A 17,636-nucleotide genomic window follows, 5' to 3' on the forward strand; every position below is an offset into this window, starting at 1 on the left:
CGGATCTTATTTTCTACGAAAATGTTGACATTTTGTGGGTGAGGAACCAGAAAGAGTGGACCGATATTGCCCAAGTTTGGATCAAATAGGCTACTCCCTTCAAGAGTTATCGTGCGCAACATCACATTAAAAAGGAAAATTCCTGAAAATAAATTGAAAGTTCAAAAGAGACCGATAAAAATCACGGGCAGAAAACTCGCCTGGTCTAAATCAGATCTTAGAGCCGATACGAGCGTTGTTTTTACCCTCCATCATAGTATGGAGGGTATATTAAGTTTGTCATTCCATTTGTAACCCCTAGAATTATTAATTCTACACCACACAGAGTATATATATTCTTGATCGGCAAAAATTATATTTCTTTTTATAGCCCCCATATAACGGTATCTCCCTATATTCAGTATTTAGATATTTGTGCTACACTATTCACCGGAATTGTTGTGGAGGGTCTTCAAAGTTTGGCCCGGCCGAACTAACTGCTTTTTTATTTGTTTATACTCTCAGATTTATGACTACAGAGGGAATGTATCAGAGGCAGAAATGCGCCTCATCGAAATAACGGTGAAGGTCCATTTCAGGACCTTTGGAGTCGATCTACGGTCCATCTGGTGCGCACGATAACTCTCGAAGGGAGTATCCGATTTGACCCAAACTTGGCACATTGTAATATTATTGTCATGGGCATAAGTGGCTGTCATTAGAGCACCAGCATTTAAATGTGAATAAAACTTTGTGTCTTGTATCATCGCTCGTTACTGTGATACTGGTAGCGTAGCCCGACGTCAAGGAAGTGGACTGAAGAAAACAGCAACCTCAGCAGAAATGGTTCGAAAAGTAAAAAAGCGACAAATATTGAAAAATCAGCTTACACTTCAACAGAAAGAAAATAGACGCAAAAAAGCTAATGAGTTGCTTCGCTTGGTCGAAAGTGTTGAACTACCGAATTTGGTTTTCTCCGATGAGAAAACATTCGTTGTCCAGCAGTTTGTAAACAAAATAAATGATCGTATTTACTTGCCAAAGAGGACAGCTGAAAATGTGCACCTTCGGTTGGCCACCAGAACTCAAGCGCCGGCCATGGTGATGGTGTGGGCCGCCATAACAGCCGACCACGGCATCAGAATAAATGCCGAATATTATCGCGAAAATATTCTGCCTTGGGCACGCAAACATTTTGGTCGCAGATCTTGGACATTCCAATAGGACTCAGCACCATCGCACTCAGCACGCGCCACCCAAGAATTGGTACAAAATGAAGTTTATCACTTCCAAAATCTCCGGATACCGGTGGACTATTGTGTCTGGAGTACTTTGGAAAGCAAGGTTGGCACTTAAAAATATGAAATTGTCGATCACCTTAAGTAAGCGGTTCGCCGGGAATGGCCCAAAATACCACAGGACAACATTCAGCATGTGACAGCCGTTTAATAGGTTTTACAAAAATTAATCATTTCAGTTATTACGTTTTGTTGACGTTTTATTTTATGACGCCTAGACACGTGCATATGCCATCTGAAGTTACGAAAGTTGTGACTGTGATCACGAGATGAAGGTAAGGATAATTCCACGAACATAAAAAAATATTATCCCCGATAAACAGCATAAAACTAAATTTTTTTCATAATTAATTCGAATTTTTCCATTTCGAATCCGAGATATTCCTTTTGAAAATCGAAACATAAAACTGATATTTCTTGTATTTCTTCCCTATTTGCTTTTCAAATTAGAACAATTATAGTCTAAAATGAAAATATTGAAATTACTCAAGAGAAGTATGCAGCTCCCTTACATATAGTTAAAAAAATAGACCGATTATGATCAACAAGGATTTTTATGCAACAAAATTTGCCACATAAACACACACTAAGGCAAAGAACACCGGAGATTTTGTGTTAATTTTTTTAATGATTTCTTCAACTTTACGTATGAAACAAATTGTGTCACCGGCATTTAATTGTGAAAGCAATCTACTAATCCAGCCGCTCCCTGTCATACATTGTATATACATTTTTCTTGAATTTCCCCAACATTTACAAAAAAAAAATCCCCACCAGGTGAATACCCTTATTGTTATTTATTGCAATCACTTAATCTGTCCCACTTTTAAGGATTGAATGACAGCACTTTTTATTGTTTTTCTTATTTATTTCCTTTTAAAATTTTATTGAGTATTTATTTATTATCATTATTATTGTTTTTATCGGTATCACCGAATTTTTCAACTCACAATTTTAATCGAAACAATTGTTTGCCGTATACGATCGCGTATTTTTGTCTTAATCAAAACAAGAAAAGCACAAACTCGATTGACTTATTCCTCGAATCGATTTGGAAAAAAATATCAAAATACGTCCACTCGCGTCTGGAGTGAGAACACAACTGATTTAGTAGGCCGTGGGAGAGTGATCATATGTAGGTAACCAAGAAAGTCCGAGTGTGAATATTCAACAGCCAACGAACGTCTCTGCAAACGAACGATTCGAAATTCATTAATGGTATCTGCTGGAGAGCTGGCTGGCTGGCTGTTGTAGACGAGAGATGTGATGTATTTTCTTTGGTGTTGTTTGTTTTCAAGATATTGAAGAACGAAGTCGATGACGACGGCAACGACAACGACAACAACGGCCATACAAAAATTCGAAATTATGATCGTTATCTCGTTGTTATCGCTCCGTTCTTGCCAATTTGTTTGGATGGCTTGTTGTTGGTACTTTTTTGTGTTTTCAAAATTTGTTTACGAACGTTTTCATATGGAGATGTGGTTTGTCTGCCTGCCAGCCTGCCTGATTAAATTGATACCTAGATGGTAGTTTATTTTTGTATGCACATTGATAAATTTTATTGTTGTAATTATTCTACTGCCAATAGTTGTATCTGACAGAGTAAACACTCGGCCACTGTTAATACAGTGACACTTAGCATCAGATCATTGTGCAATGATGACTACAAAGAAGAGGAGTTACACAAACTGAATTGGGTAAATAGTCTTCTATTGCCGATAGTTGATTTTTCATATAGCAGTGGTTCGATATAAAAACACCTCGAAGTAAAGCACACTAGTCGTATTTGTAGGAAATGTTAAATTTTCTGGGACATTAACAGATTCTCACGAAACACGGATTTCAATATAATTTTACATTTTATATTTAAACAAAATTCCGTCCCAAATTCCAAATATAATTAAAATTGGAGATACATATTGTTTTTGGTGGATCAAATACATTAAATCGGCCGAAAATATACATAGATCTGATGAAAAATATTTGGTGCACAATTAACATGAAATCAGAGCAAAATTGTGTATGGCCGCTCCATTCAAATCTGAACTGATTATTGTTAATTTAATTTTAAAACTTAAATTATGACCAAAACGGCTATCCTTAAAAACCCTGAAATTCGGAGTGCTCAAACCTGTAATTAACCAAATAGAAGCTCCCTTTTGTATAAAAGTTACCACCAACATTTTGATCTACATTTTGTGCGGAACGGAGTTCCACTCATTAAGGTTTCAATATATTAAATTTCATTCACTTTGGATGATAGATATTGGCCAGACCTTCAAGAAAACAAAAATCTTGCCAATATTTGGAAATTGCGTCGAAACGTGGACTGATATCAAAAATTGTCCGTAGTTATTCCAAAATGACAATTTACGACTTATTCGGATGGAACTTATGGTTGCAATCTTTAAAATACTTAAAGTCAACATACACATTTTGTGGATTGTAGAATTATATTGATATTTTATAAGGAGAGATGCTGCTATATCAGGCAACGAAAAATAAAACTACAACTGGATTACAACGCCATTATTTCAGTCAAGACTATATAAAAACAAAACCAATTTATTTTAATATACCCTCCACCATACTATGGAGGGTATATTAATTTTGTCATTCCGTTTGTAACTCCTCTAAATACTCATGCCAGACCCAACAAAGTATATATATTCTTGCTCAGCGTAAAATTCTAAGACGATTCAGCCATGGCCGTCTGTCTGTCTGTCTGTCCGTCTGTCTGTCTGTCTGTTGTAATCACGCTATCTTTCGAACGAATTGAGATAGAAGGCTTAAATATTGCACACATGTTTATTTTGATAGTAGGCATTCTAAGTTCGTAAATTGGCCATGTAGGTCCACGTTTTAATATAGCCCCCATACAACGGTACCTCCCAATATTCGGTATTTTCATGATTTTAGCGACATTATTCACCGGAAATGTTTCAAATTTCGTAATGGAAGATCCTAATGGGTACTACAGCCAATGACAAAAACTGTTGTATGCAGGTTCAAGTCCTCATATAGCCCACATATAACGGTAACTCCCGGTTTTCGGTATTTTGACGATTTCAGCAACTTTATTCACTGGAATCATTTCAAATTTCGTAATGGAAGATCGTAATGGGTACTACAACCCAACGTCTTCGTATAGCCCCATATAACGGTACCTCCCGATATTCGGTATTTTCATGATTTTAGCGACATTATTTCCTGGAATTATTTCGAGTTTTGTATTTGAAGTTCATAATGTATACTACAGCCATGACAAAAAATTTTGTATGCAGGTTCACGTCTTCGTATAACTCCCACATATTTACCTATTTTATACTTAGCATGGCAACCCTAAAACATAATGCGGTTTTCATTTAAGTGGTAGTTTTCGGAATTTCTTGAAAATTTTCAAGTTCCTTCGAAATGGTGGAGGGTATTACAAGTTCGGCCCGGCCGAACTTAGCTGCTGGGTATATACCATTTGATACGGGCAAAAGTGCCTCATCGAAATAACGGTTTTATACCCTATGTCTCTTTGGACAAAATCAGTTTCAGGACATTTGAGTCGATCTAGCGATGTCCGTCCGTCCGTCTGTCTGTCTGATTTGCCCCTACTTTGCAAATCCTAATATTTGTATCAGTGCTAGATCGGGTGCGAAAATGGGCAACATGGGTTCACTCCATCAAGTACCTCCCCTACAAAGCGTCAAAATTTTAAATAATTACAACTCTTATAAAATGTGATGTAAGAATACGATTGTCTTAAAAGTTTACACATCCCAATATTTTTATAAGTCCAAGATCTGGTAATAAGATGGAATATATCGGTCCACTCTTTCTGGTACCTCTCCCAAAAAAAGGTAGAAATTTTGAATTCTCATTAAGCTCATAAAAAGCGGATTTAACATTCGATTTCATTTAGACTTGACACATCTGAATATTTCTATCAATACAGGATCCGTTATAAAAACGGTAGAGATCGGACCATTCCTTCTGGTACCTCCCCCACAAAATGTTAAAGTTTTGAATAACCAAAACGTTTGTAAAATCCCAAATAAGCATCAGGTTCTCTTTATATTTCACACATCTCATTATTTCCACTAACAAAAGATCTCTTGTGAAGATGGGATATATCGGGCCACTCCTTCTGGTACCTCTCCCACAAAGGTTCAACATTTTGAATATCCATGAAGCTCATAAAATGCGAAATTAACATCCGATTCCATTCGAGACTTGGTATATCTCAATATTTAAATCAACACAAGATCTGTTATAAAGATGGTAGAGATCGGACCATTTCTTCTGGTACCTCCCCCAAATTGGGTTCAAGATTTTGAAAAACAAAACACTCAAAGAAAGTGAAATAAGCAATCAAAACTCTTCAAATTACACACATACAAACATTTTTGCTAATATAATATCTGTTGTGCAGATGATATATGTCTATGAACCCCTTTTGGTACCTCACTCACAAAGGGTCACAATTTTCAATACTTTTATCTGTTATAACTTGCGAAACAAGTCAGCGATTCTTTACAACTTTCTATATCTAAATATTTCCCTGAACCAGAAAGCTGAGATTAATATGGAATTTATGATTTTCCATAAATTGAATATAAATGTTCGATTTTCTTGTAATATTGCCCATACCAATATTTTTATATGTGTTAGATGAAGCATGAAAATTGAATACTTCGGTCGACTATATCTGGTAAATCACGCACGTGTTAACATTTTTTAAAAATTATCATATATATCATGTAAAGTGAAGGAAGTTACCAATATAGTCCAAACCTGGCACGTCGCAATATTTATATCATATTTATTTAGGTCTGATACGAAATGGGCAATATTGGTCCATTCCTTCGGAAATCTACTCCATAAGGGGTTAAACATTTGAATAATCATAACAGAAGCCAAAATATTATTAAATAATCGTACATTTTTAACTTGTTATATTTAATTACAATATAAAACCGTGCTGATTTGGTTGTAAATTGTTTCTAAAACTTTCCAAATAACGAAATGGGGGTACTCCATTAAAAGAATTTTATACCTTAATTTTTTCATAGTTTCCTTAATGAAATTCATATGTCTTTTCACAACGATAAGTACGATTATTACTTCTAATTAATTTAGCAATTCATAAAATTCGCTTTCTTTTAAAAATGCTCAAAAATTTTTTACAGAACAACATACTCGTAAATATATAAAATCAAAAATTTCCAAACATTTTGCTATCATTTTTAGGCATTTGTTTTTATTTTTTTGCAACTGCATATCAACCTTATCAAAGCTATTGCGTTAAAGGTAGCGTTCATATATCATAATCTTATCTATAGTAACTAAACTTCTTTAACACATTTGTTTAAAAATGCAACCATACAGAAACGAAGTCTTATAAGACACTCATACATGCATTGCAGCAAAATAAAATTACATTGCAAAGACATAGAAGTGTAAAGATAGGACAAGACAGAGTAAAAATATGGCAACCCTATGAAAATACCTCTGTTGTTACGATATCGTAACAACATAGTTAGCAATGTTATGCGATTTAAGCCGCTTAGGCAATATGCAATTAATTTGGAAAGTCTATATAATAGAATTTTGAAACCCAATTTTTTGGATTTTTCAAACTTTTGTTTGTCATATTTTTCTATAAATGTGTTTTTGATATTAACATTTTCCTGTCATGAACTGTTATATAGATAGTATAGACACAAACCATTAGCTCAGAATGCATTTTGTCTAGTCTTTACCATTTTAGGTCTTTGTACATTGTCGTAATGATGTCAGTCTATAAAAATTAGCAACAAAGCGTATGCAAAGTCCATGTGCATAGTGAAACATTCAGTTTGTGATTGTTAAATAGAACTGAGAAATCATACTTCATCTAAAACAGATAAAAATAATGGTATGGGCAAAATTACATGAAAACCGAACATTTATATCTAATTTTATGCCATTTTCATCTCAGGTTTCTGGTTGAGAGGAATATTTGGATATATCAAGTTGTAAAGAATCGCTGACTTGTTTTACAACTTATGACAGATAAAGGTATTGAAAATTGTGAAAAATTGTGTGTATGTGTAAAATTTGAGTAGGATGCTTATTTCGCTTTCTTTGAGCGTTTTTGTTTTCAAATTTTGTACCCTATGTGGAGGAGGTACCTGAAAAATGGACCAATCTCTAGCATCTTTATAATTTATCTTGTTTTGATGGAAATATTGAGATGTACCAAGTCTGAACAGAATCAGATGTTAATTTCGCGATTTATGAGCTTCATGGATATTCAAAATTTTGACCCACTGTGAGGGAGGTACCAGAAGAAGTAAAACGATATATACCATCTTCACAATATCCATGAAGCTCATAAAACGCGAAATTAGAATCCCATTCCATTTAGATTTGGTACATCTCAATATTTCCGTCAACAGACGTTGTGTTATAAAGATTATAGAGACCGGACCATTCCTTCTGGTGCCTCTCCCACAAAGGGTCAGTTCCGAATAACCGATTATTTAATCCAAAATAAGCATCTGGTTCTCTTCCAATTCACATATCTCATAAAAGTGAAGAAGGTAGTCGATATAGTCCAAAACCTGTCATGTCGCAATATTTATAAAATATTTATTTAGGTCCGATACGAAATAAATTATATTGTATTTTTTTTTTAATTATTTGGACTCTGTCTAATAACATGAGAAATTGTTTTATGGTCAGTTGGAAAACATTTCAAATACCACACACAAAAAAATTAGGTGAATAACATTTTCTTAAATATTCATTAAATCAATATAAATAACAAACATTTCATACATTCTAAACATACTAATTTTCTCTACATCATGTTATTAATTTGTTGTTAGATGACCATCCACAATGAATATTATGTAAAGTTGAGATAAAGTTATTTTTTTAGAACAATCAAATTATAATGAAAAAAATAGAAAATAATACCTAAGACTATAATGTGTTATCTAAGTAACATTAAAGATTGTACAGCATCATGGTGCAACTAATAAAATTACTATATAGACAATATGAAAGATGGACACCATTAATTTATTTAGATGTATTTAAAACGCAAATGTCACAGCATAAGTTATCATATGATCTGCCCCGCTCGACGATGTGGTCTCATCACTGAGCGGAGTCCACCTATACCGTTACACACATCTAAAGTTCAAAACTTTTCCAAATTGCACGTTTAAGGGTTAACAAGTAAAATGGTTATCATGCGCCTAAAAGTATGCAACAATTTTGTTACTTGCTTCAATAAAATCAATAAATGTGTATGGAATCTATATATATAAATGTAAGTTGTGTTAGTTACTACGCTTATAACTCAAGATCCGCTGATCCGATTTTAACGATTCATACAAATTCGGAATTGTCTCTTTTCCGAAAAGGATAATATTCAAAAAAATCGCGTAAAAATGTGATATATTAACATTTTCATTTTGACTTTTGAAATGTACAATAGTAATGTTTTATTTTGCATGATTTTTTTTCCATTTTGACTTACTTTTTTCTAATGTACATTTGTAGTGTTTTTTTATATTTTTTTTTAATTCGAATATTAATACCAATTTATTTAATTGACTTGATTTCTTGAGAACTGAAATTGATGGCGGGATGCATGGAAGTCAGTCAAATGATATCGAAATAACTTAACGCGGTTAGACCAATGTTAAAAGATAATTACTTTTTCAAAATCGCTAAAAAACACGATAAAAGAGATCTCATGGCAAAAATTCTCAAATCGGGAAAAATCGAAAAAAAAAATTCAATGGAAATTGACTAGATATGGAAATAATCCATCCAATGAGAACTTAAAATGCAAAATTCATTGGGACTGCAACCAGTGAAATACCGAATATGAAGAGCACTGTTATATGCGAACTATATAAAATAGTGGAGCAAATTGAAAATTTGGAAAGAAAAGGATACATTTCCTCGGAAAATTCTTCCGAAACCTTAAAAGTAACCTTAACTCCCATGAAACGTTATACGGTGACTATGCGCTATCATCAGTAGTCAGTTTGGTTGGTACATAACAATCCCAAAAAGGGGGGATCAAACGTTTTTAGGGTCCATTTTATATAGTTTAACCAAACACAAAGGGCCTCAAATATTTTGCTCTATACTTCGCAAAAGTTACCATAGAGTTTTAAATTTTTCCTAGGGGTTTCATGAATAATCAGTTGTTCAAAATATATATCAGATGTATATCAAAAGTTGGTAATTTGAGATTTTAAGAAGAACAACACATTTTTTCAAATAATTATAAGAATAGGACCATGCTTTGGTATAACCCTTATATGTGGATCTATTTCTTTCATATTACAATAATCCGCCCAATGAGAACTCAAAATGCAATTCATTGGAATTGCAATCAGTCAAATACTGAATATAAAGGGTGCAAAATGGTAGAGCGAATTGGACATTTAGGAAAAAAAAAAAAAACTTTCAAGATATCTTAAATCGCTTTTGCAGGTCACGATATATGACCCCCGGATAAGGGTTCACTCCTTTTTCAAGTATAGTTTACATTTTAACCATATTTTACTCATACGCATTTTAGCAAAAGTTGGTAATTTGAGAAGAAACCATCCTCGCAAAAAATGATCACGTTTTGGTATAACCATTATATAATTTAAGCTATATTCGGGGTTTTCGACATTTTTCTTTCATTTTTCAGGCCTTTATTTGGCATCTTTGTTTCTACGGGTGTAAAAAACCTCTTCTCATAATATTTTGACTTTTGGAGTAGAGTCCATCTTGGTCTTGATCACATTTATCAATTGATTTGGCTAAAAAATTGTATTTAGGCTACTCTGGGATAGAGAATCGTCTTACAGATAATTGTCCACATAGGCATTTATTTGAGTATAGTTCCCACATTAGTGTACCCGCAAATCCACCTTCCTAACCAATGTTTGGTCAGAAAAAAAAATTTGGTATACTATTGAATTTTTAACTCTCAAGAGAATATTGGCTGGGAACGTAGATGTGGGATGTACGTCTACATGCTTTGATCTCCGAAATATCAAATTGTGGCAGAAACATGAAAAAATCACGAATATTATTTTTTGGATCGTTATTGAATTATACTATGAAGAAAAATATGGACTTTATGGGTTTTCCAACACACAATTTAAATGACGAAAATAAATTAATTCCTATCTTAAGGTAATGGGTGTAAAAGACCAATTATCTTTGACTATTTTGAAATCATTCAGATCAGTGTTCTATAATGCCTTAAAAAATATACATTAAAAACTAAAAGTAGGGGCCGGCAACGCGGACCGGGCCAGCTAGTTTACTATAAACAACAAACGGTGTAAACATACGTATATTTTTGAAATATATTTTCTAATTTTTTGCAAACTTCCACCACTACGTTATAACATACTACCCTTTAAAATTGGGGGTATATTAAATTGGCCCTTATGTTCACAACACCTCGAAGCATTTTTTAAAAAGCTAACAAAATATATATATGCATTTTAAAATCTTCAAAAGCTTCAATTCGGCCCGATTTGCTTTTTATTGTGACCTAAATGTGTAATATTAGCCCAAAGAGGACGGAATTCGGCCCATATAACGAAATTGAGGCTAGAAAAAAGTGTCTCAAATTTGGTGGAAATCGGTTCAGATATAGCTATAGCTCCCATATATATTCTTCATCCGATTTCCTAAATGTCTCCCCCACAGCCATAATATGCACTCCGTAACAACGATATTCAAAGAAATGTATCAAATACAGCTCGGAAAACCCTTTGCCAATTTTTATCGGTTTACACAATTTCAAGTTTATTGTGCACAAAATGTTTAATATAAAACCGAATTGAATGGGTTTGGGCACATACGAACGTATTCAGCCTGTATATCAAATTTGGTGAAAATCGGTTAAGATATAACTATAGGACCCATATATATGTTTTATCTGATTCTACTTCCTCACACGCGAAAAATACTCTCCTCAAAAACGATATTTGATGCCAACTGTCAGATACAACATATAAATACCTCTAATAAATTTTATAGAGATCTTTTCAGATTTGAATATAGCTCCTATACATATCTTTATCCGATTTCACGTTTATTATACCGAAAAAAAAAGCTCAAATAGATAGATTTTGATAAATATCTCTTGAGACACAAATGCCTTCGTAAAATTTAGTAGAATACGATAGAAGCCTGCCATACAGGGTGAGATGAAAAAACTGCAACCAATTTCAGACTGCTGTCATTTCTAAGCCACTCGCCCGACAGCTGTCAAAATTATTCCAGTGACAGCTCATTATATTGTTTACAAGCGTACATAAGCATTTTGGTGTGAATTTGCCAGAAAAAGTTATTCGTGATGGAATTCAAGTGTGATAGTGCTATTTCTTTATATTTGCTGGAAAACCACAAATGGCTATCGTTAGAGCATTCCAGCATTTAAATGTGAATAAATCTTTTGTGTCTCGTACCATAGCTCGTTACCGTGATACATCAAGAAAGTGGACGGAAGAAAACAGCAACATCAGCAGAAATGGTTCGAAAAGTAAAGAAGCGACTTGATCGAAACCCGCGTCGCAATGGCCGAAAAATAGCTGAACTTGTTGCATTCGGCAAATATTGAAAAACGAACTCGGGGTAAAGCCATTGAAATTCAAAAAAGTGCAGGAACTTACACCGCAACAGAAAGAAAATAGACTCAAAATAGTGGTGAAAGTGGTGAACTGCCGAATTTGGTTTTCTCCAATGAGAAAACATTTGTTGTCCAGCAGTTTGTAATCAAACAAAATTATCGTGTTTACTTGCCAAAGATGTCAGCTGAAAATGTGCACCTTCGGTTGGCCACCAGGACTCAAGCGCTGGCCATGGTGATGGTGTGGGCCGCCGATGGCCGTTCTCCGCTCGTGTTAATCGACCGTAGCATCAGAATAAATGCCGAATATTATCGCGAAAATATTATGGAGGTTGTATAAAAGCCTTGGGCACGCAAACATTTTTGGCCGCAGACATTGGACATTCCAACAGGACTCGTTCCTCGCTTCATTTCCAGCGCACAATGGCCACCAAAATCTCCGGATACCAACTATTGTCTGGAGTATTTTGGAAAGCAAGGTTGGCACGAAAACATACCAAAGTGTCGATCATCTCAAGCAAGCACTTCGCCGGGAATGGGCCAAAATACCGCAGAGCAACATTCGGGCGGTTTCATTGGCCATAATTCGTGCCAAAGGTGACCAATTCGAAAAAATCTAAACTTACTCTAAAATTTGATGCTATTTCCAACAATAATATCTTTCAACTTCCATCGGTTTGAACCTAGAACCTCCCCGACAAAGGTTCCGATATTCGATATTTTAAGGATTTTGAAAAAAAAAATGCCAACCGTATTGTCATTTAGGATCGTAAGCAAGCCAAAAAGATCTTTTAAAAATAATTCAGTATGAGTGTTCCTCATGGTGTAAGGTACAAGAGGTCAGACTTTCTGATTTAATGTTATTTTACTTGTTACAAAGATACTGTATTTAAATTAGAGGACTTTTGTTGTTGTAAAAATCGTCAGCATTTGTTTATTAGTTTTATAAAAACAACAATGATGGGATTAAGCCTGACGATTTTTGCAACAACAAAATACTAGGCTATCCCAAACAAACATGCCAACACTGTTCTAAATTAGACGACTTTAATTTTGTTGTTGTTTCTTTTCAATTTTCTGATTGCCATTTTTCGCCATACAAAATAACTCAATTGCTTGCATTAAGACACGTTTATGGGGTTGTTATTTTCTTAATGCCATCTAAAATCAATTTAAATTTTTCAATTTCCCTGGGTTTGTGTTTGCCATTTTGATTAGAGAGATATAAAATGCCATTAATGAACAATGTGTCATGGAAGAATTACATGGAGGGATGCTTTGTGTAAATGTGTGTAAATTATTGGCTAACTGATGTCAGAAGACGTTGACAAATTAAGGGATGCAACAGGGATGACAACATTTTTACACTGAAACTGAGGTGAGATTCTTTAACTCCAATGGCAGCCAAATTTTAAGAAAATGGTGACCGAATATAATCCAATTAATTTTGAATGTTAATAATTTTAGTTTTTACCTCTTTTTCAATAAATTATTTCATTCGACGACAATAGAATTTGTTAATTTATCTATAATCATATAACATTTAAATTTGAATGCCTCACACCCAAATAATTTATTAAATAATCTCAAATGGCTTAATAAAAATCACAGTTCAAAGATTAAAACCGCAATGAAATGTGACGAATAATTTGCAAAGAAAATAAAGTGATAAGAATTAAGTCGTATTTGAGTGTGACGTAGTTACCTCATTGTGCCCACATTAAAAACACTCGTTTTGCACATAAATCTTAAAGACGACGCACACAGATGCACAAAAAGAAGTAATCCACAAAGAGTGAATATTTAAAAAAATATATTTTTAATCGATCTTTTGTGTTTTATTTATATTTCTTTATTATTGATTACAAATGGTAAACAAAAGTCACGTCCAAAGTACATTTAAATTACAAAAAAAAAAAAAAAATAAAGCTAATTTTGAAGATGATAAACAGTAAATGTTAATAGAACTTCAGAGTTGAGGCATTGCATTTTTTGGAAAAATATTAAAATGGTTTGTATTGTTTGGAATCAAGTTCTTCGAATTTATAGCAAAAAAAATATAAATAGGCCGGACGAAATGAAATTTGTTACCATCTATCATGAGAAATATTTAAATCAAATCGGTAGCAAATTTAGCTTTTAATTTTGAAAAGTTTTCAATCAACAAAGATATGTAAACACCGGGACTAATATCGATTATTTATGGAAGATGGCTTCATTTGTGAACACAAAATTCTAAATTACAGAGCATTAGTTTTGCAATGTCACTGGCCTTTAAAGTACAAAAAAGGATTACAAAACCTAGATCCACATACGTATTCCATACGTATTCTTCCATTGAGATTAAGATTGTAAAATATGAAAAAACTCTCAGGCTTAGAAATATTACTAGGACATTGAAAACAAATAAATCCGACTTTGAAGGTACTTCAAACTGAATGACAAAATAATTGTGCGGTGAAGGATATATAAAAACTGTCAAAATATATTAATTTGGTATGCGGACAGGTTATTACCCTCAGTTATCGTGTCACTCATTTACTAAAAAGAGTTGATCTCTGTAGAATTCAAGCAGTTACAGTATTTACCTGGAATTTGACATAAATTAAAGCAAGTTAAGAAGTATCTGTCGGTTTTGCCGACAGATGTATACCCTCAGCCAATGTACGATTATTTAAAAATATTTTCACTTCTGTTATGATTATTCAAATGTTTAACCCCTTATGGAGTAGGTTCCGAAGGAATGGGTCAATATTGTCCATTTCGTATCGGACCTAAATAAGTATGATATAAATATTGCGACGTGTCAGGTTTGGACTATATTGGTAAATTCCTTCCCTTTACATGACATATATGATAATATTTAGAAAATGTTAACATGTGCGTGAGGTACCCAGATATAGTCGACCGAAGTATTCCATATTCATGCTTCATCTAATAATATTAACATATTGGTATGGGCAATATTACAAGAAACTCGAACATTTGGTACCAGAAGGTGTTCGCAGATATACATCATCTTCACAACAGATTTTGTGTTAGCAAAAATGTTTGTATGTGTGAAATTTGAGGAGTGTTGAATGCTTATTTTGCTATTTTTGAGCGTTATCTTTTTCAAAATCTTGAACCCTATGTGGGGCAGGTATCAAAAGAAATGGTCCGATCACTGCAATCTTTATAACAAATCTTGTGTTGATGGAAATATTGAGATGTACCAAGTCTTGAATGGAATCGGATGTTAATTTCGCTTTTTATGAGCTTCATGGATATTCAACATTTTTAGCCTTTGTGAGGAAGGTACCAGAAGAAGTAGACCGATATATCCCATCTTCACAACATACTTCGGATTTTATAAACGTTTTGGTTATTCAAAACTTTGACCCTTTGTGGGGGGTACCAGAAGTAATGGTCCGATCTCTGCGGTTTTTTAACAAATCCTGTGTAGTTAGAAGTATTCAGATGTGCCAAGTCTAAATGCAATCGGATGTTAATTTCGCGTTTATGAGCTTAATAGATGTTCAAAATTTCGACCTTTTGTGGAGGAGGTACCAGAAGGAGTGGACCGATATATTCCATCTTGGGTTTATAAAAATATTGGGATATGTAAAATTTTGAGACGATCGGACTTTACATCACATTTTATAGGAGTTGTAATTATTCAAAATTAAGACCCTTTGTGGGGAGGTACTTGATGGAATGGACTAATCTTGTCCATTTTCGCACCTGACCTAGCACTGACGCAAATATTAGAATTTGCAAACTTGGAGGAAAATTGGACTATCGTTTCTCTTTCTGTGCAGAAAATAATTTTTTTTGGAAAATTTCAACCTTTTGTGGGGGAGGTACCAGAAGGAGTGGACCGATATTAACCATCTCCGAACTCGATCTAAGTTTGACAAAAATATTACGATGTACCAAGTTTGGTTATTTCGTTATTTCGACTAGGCACGTTTTGGCCGTATCAAATGATATACAGCATATTAATTTTATGAAGCACTTAAATACTTCAAAGCATGCTTGATCCTTCACCGAAATTTAGCACTGATATCTAGTGATCTCTTTACAAATTATTGTCGGTGTAGTAATACTTCTTTTATGTAATAATCGAAAATTTATATTATAATAAAATCTAAGTATTTATGTTTCAACATATTTCCTCCTTCCTCCTTTTACTTTTTGTGGGGCAGAAAAAGTCGGCCGATATATTCCATTATAACCAGGGCTGCAAACCACTTGTAGATTTTGGTTGGTTCGCGCTACCTTGGAATAATGTAAATAGATACACATACAGTTCAGTTGCAATTTTAACATAGCTACAGTAAAACAAGTACGCAAGGCTATAGTAGTGCGGGGCCGACCATCACTACAAATGTTAGAAGCCACCCTATGTCCAAATCCATTTTAAAAGATTTCGCTTTTGAAATTATGGCATAGCATAGCATTTGCCCAATATTTACGCACTCCGTCGTGCTGTTAGTTCTTGTGGTCCATTTTGCAGCAAATTTTAATCCAATGGTCATCCAAAGTGCTAGACTTCTTCCCTGTCCTTAACTCTCTTCTCATGCAAAATTTCGTGTCGATTGGTTTCAATTATGTGATCAGGAAATTTTTTCTGTTTTTGGTTCAAAAGCAAGAGGCCCCTCTCCAAATTAAGACTCATCTATATGATTTGCTTGACTACGATATTTGGCTATATTTGTCTACGAAATCAGCATTAAAAAGCCAGAAGTTCGCCTTTGGAATATTTCGGATATCGCCTGTAAGTAATGCTGGTATTTTTCGTGTCTTTTGCTTTCTGTTTGTGACCTTTATAATGGCTGCAAAATCAAGAACATTTTTAGTTGTTGGTCCATTTAAACCTCTAAATATATTGCGTTCGTCTTTGAAAACAATAAGCCTAGCCCTTCTGAGCCTAACCCTACCTTTGTGAAAATTTTCGTGGGGATCGGACGTTAATTGCAATCTGTACATAATAACCCCAACCTGTGTTGTAAGGTGAAAAAATATTACAAAATATACTCTTCAATATTATAAGTCAAATTGAAAAATGCAATAAAAAATATGAAAAAAAAATAAAAAAAAATGTCACATAATACTACAAAATCTATATAAACATCATTATTGGCATCTTTTTATGCGATTTGTAGATTTTATTATTTTATGCCAAGAGGGCATTCTGAATTGACAACATTTGTATATATTTCGCTATACGTATCCGATATATTTACTATCGGCATCTACGTAACGGTCAGGATTGACCTGTTCGTCTATTTATGATTTCGCCGGGAATAAAAATATTCGCAGATTAATGGAAAATTTTACTTTTATTCAATACAAATATTATGATCTATTTCACCCTCTAAACATTAGTCGATGACCATAAAAATTGGAAGGCTTCTGCCCAGCCCTAAGATCTAGCGCCATGCTAACTGCCGCGTTGATTGGTCTATAATTGCGACCTGTAGAGGAAAATCAGGATTTTTTCAGTTTTTGGTCCATTTTAACCTCTACATATTATGCGATCATCTCCAAAAGCAATAGGCTTCTATTCTGGCCCTAGCCCCACCCCCATTTTAAATTTCGTGACAGACGGACGGGCGGACATACATAGCTAGATCGACTTAGCTCGGCGAGATAGGAAGATCCATATATACTTTCCTAAGTGGGCAACCAATATTTCGAGGTGTTACATAATTTTTTGCCAATTAAACTTTTAA

General features: G+C 34.0%; 1 protein-coding gene across 1 annotated transcript in view; it reads right to left on the bottom strand.

The window, feature by feature from the left end:
• LOC101890828 (adenosylhomocysteinase-like 2) overlaps positions 1-2,394 on the bottom strand; it is a 32,188-nt gene extending 29,794 nt beyond the window's left edge. Inside the window, exon 1 of the mRNA XM_005182017.4 lies at positions 2,228-2,394. The gene's annotated coding sequence lies outside the window, so the exon portion shown is untranslated. The remainder of the gene's footprint in view (positions 1-2,227) is intronic.
• Positions 2,395-17,636: the final 15,242 nt, after the last annotated feature.

This window comes from Musca domestica, unplaced genomic scaffold (genome assembly GCF_030504385.1).
Source record: "Musca domestica strain aabys unplaced genomic scaffold, Musca_domestica.polishedcontigs.V.1.1 4, whole genome shotgun sequence".
NCBI lineage: Eukaryota > Metazoa > Arthropoda > Insecta > Diptera > Muscidae > Musca > Musca domestica.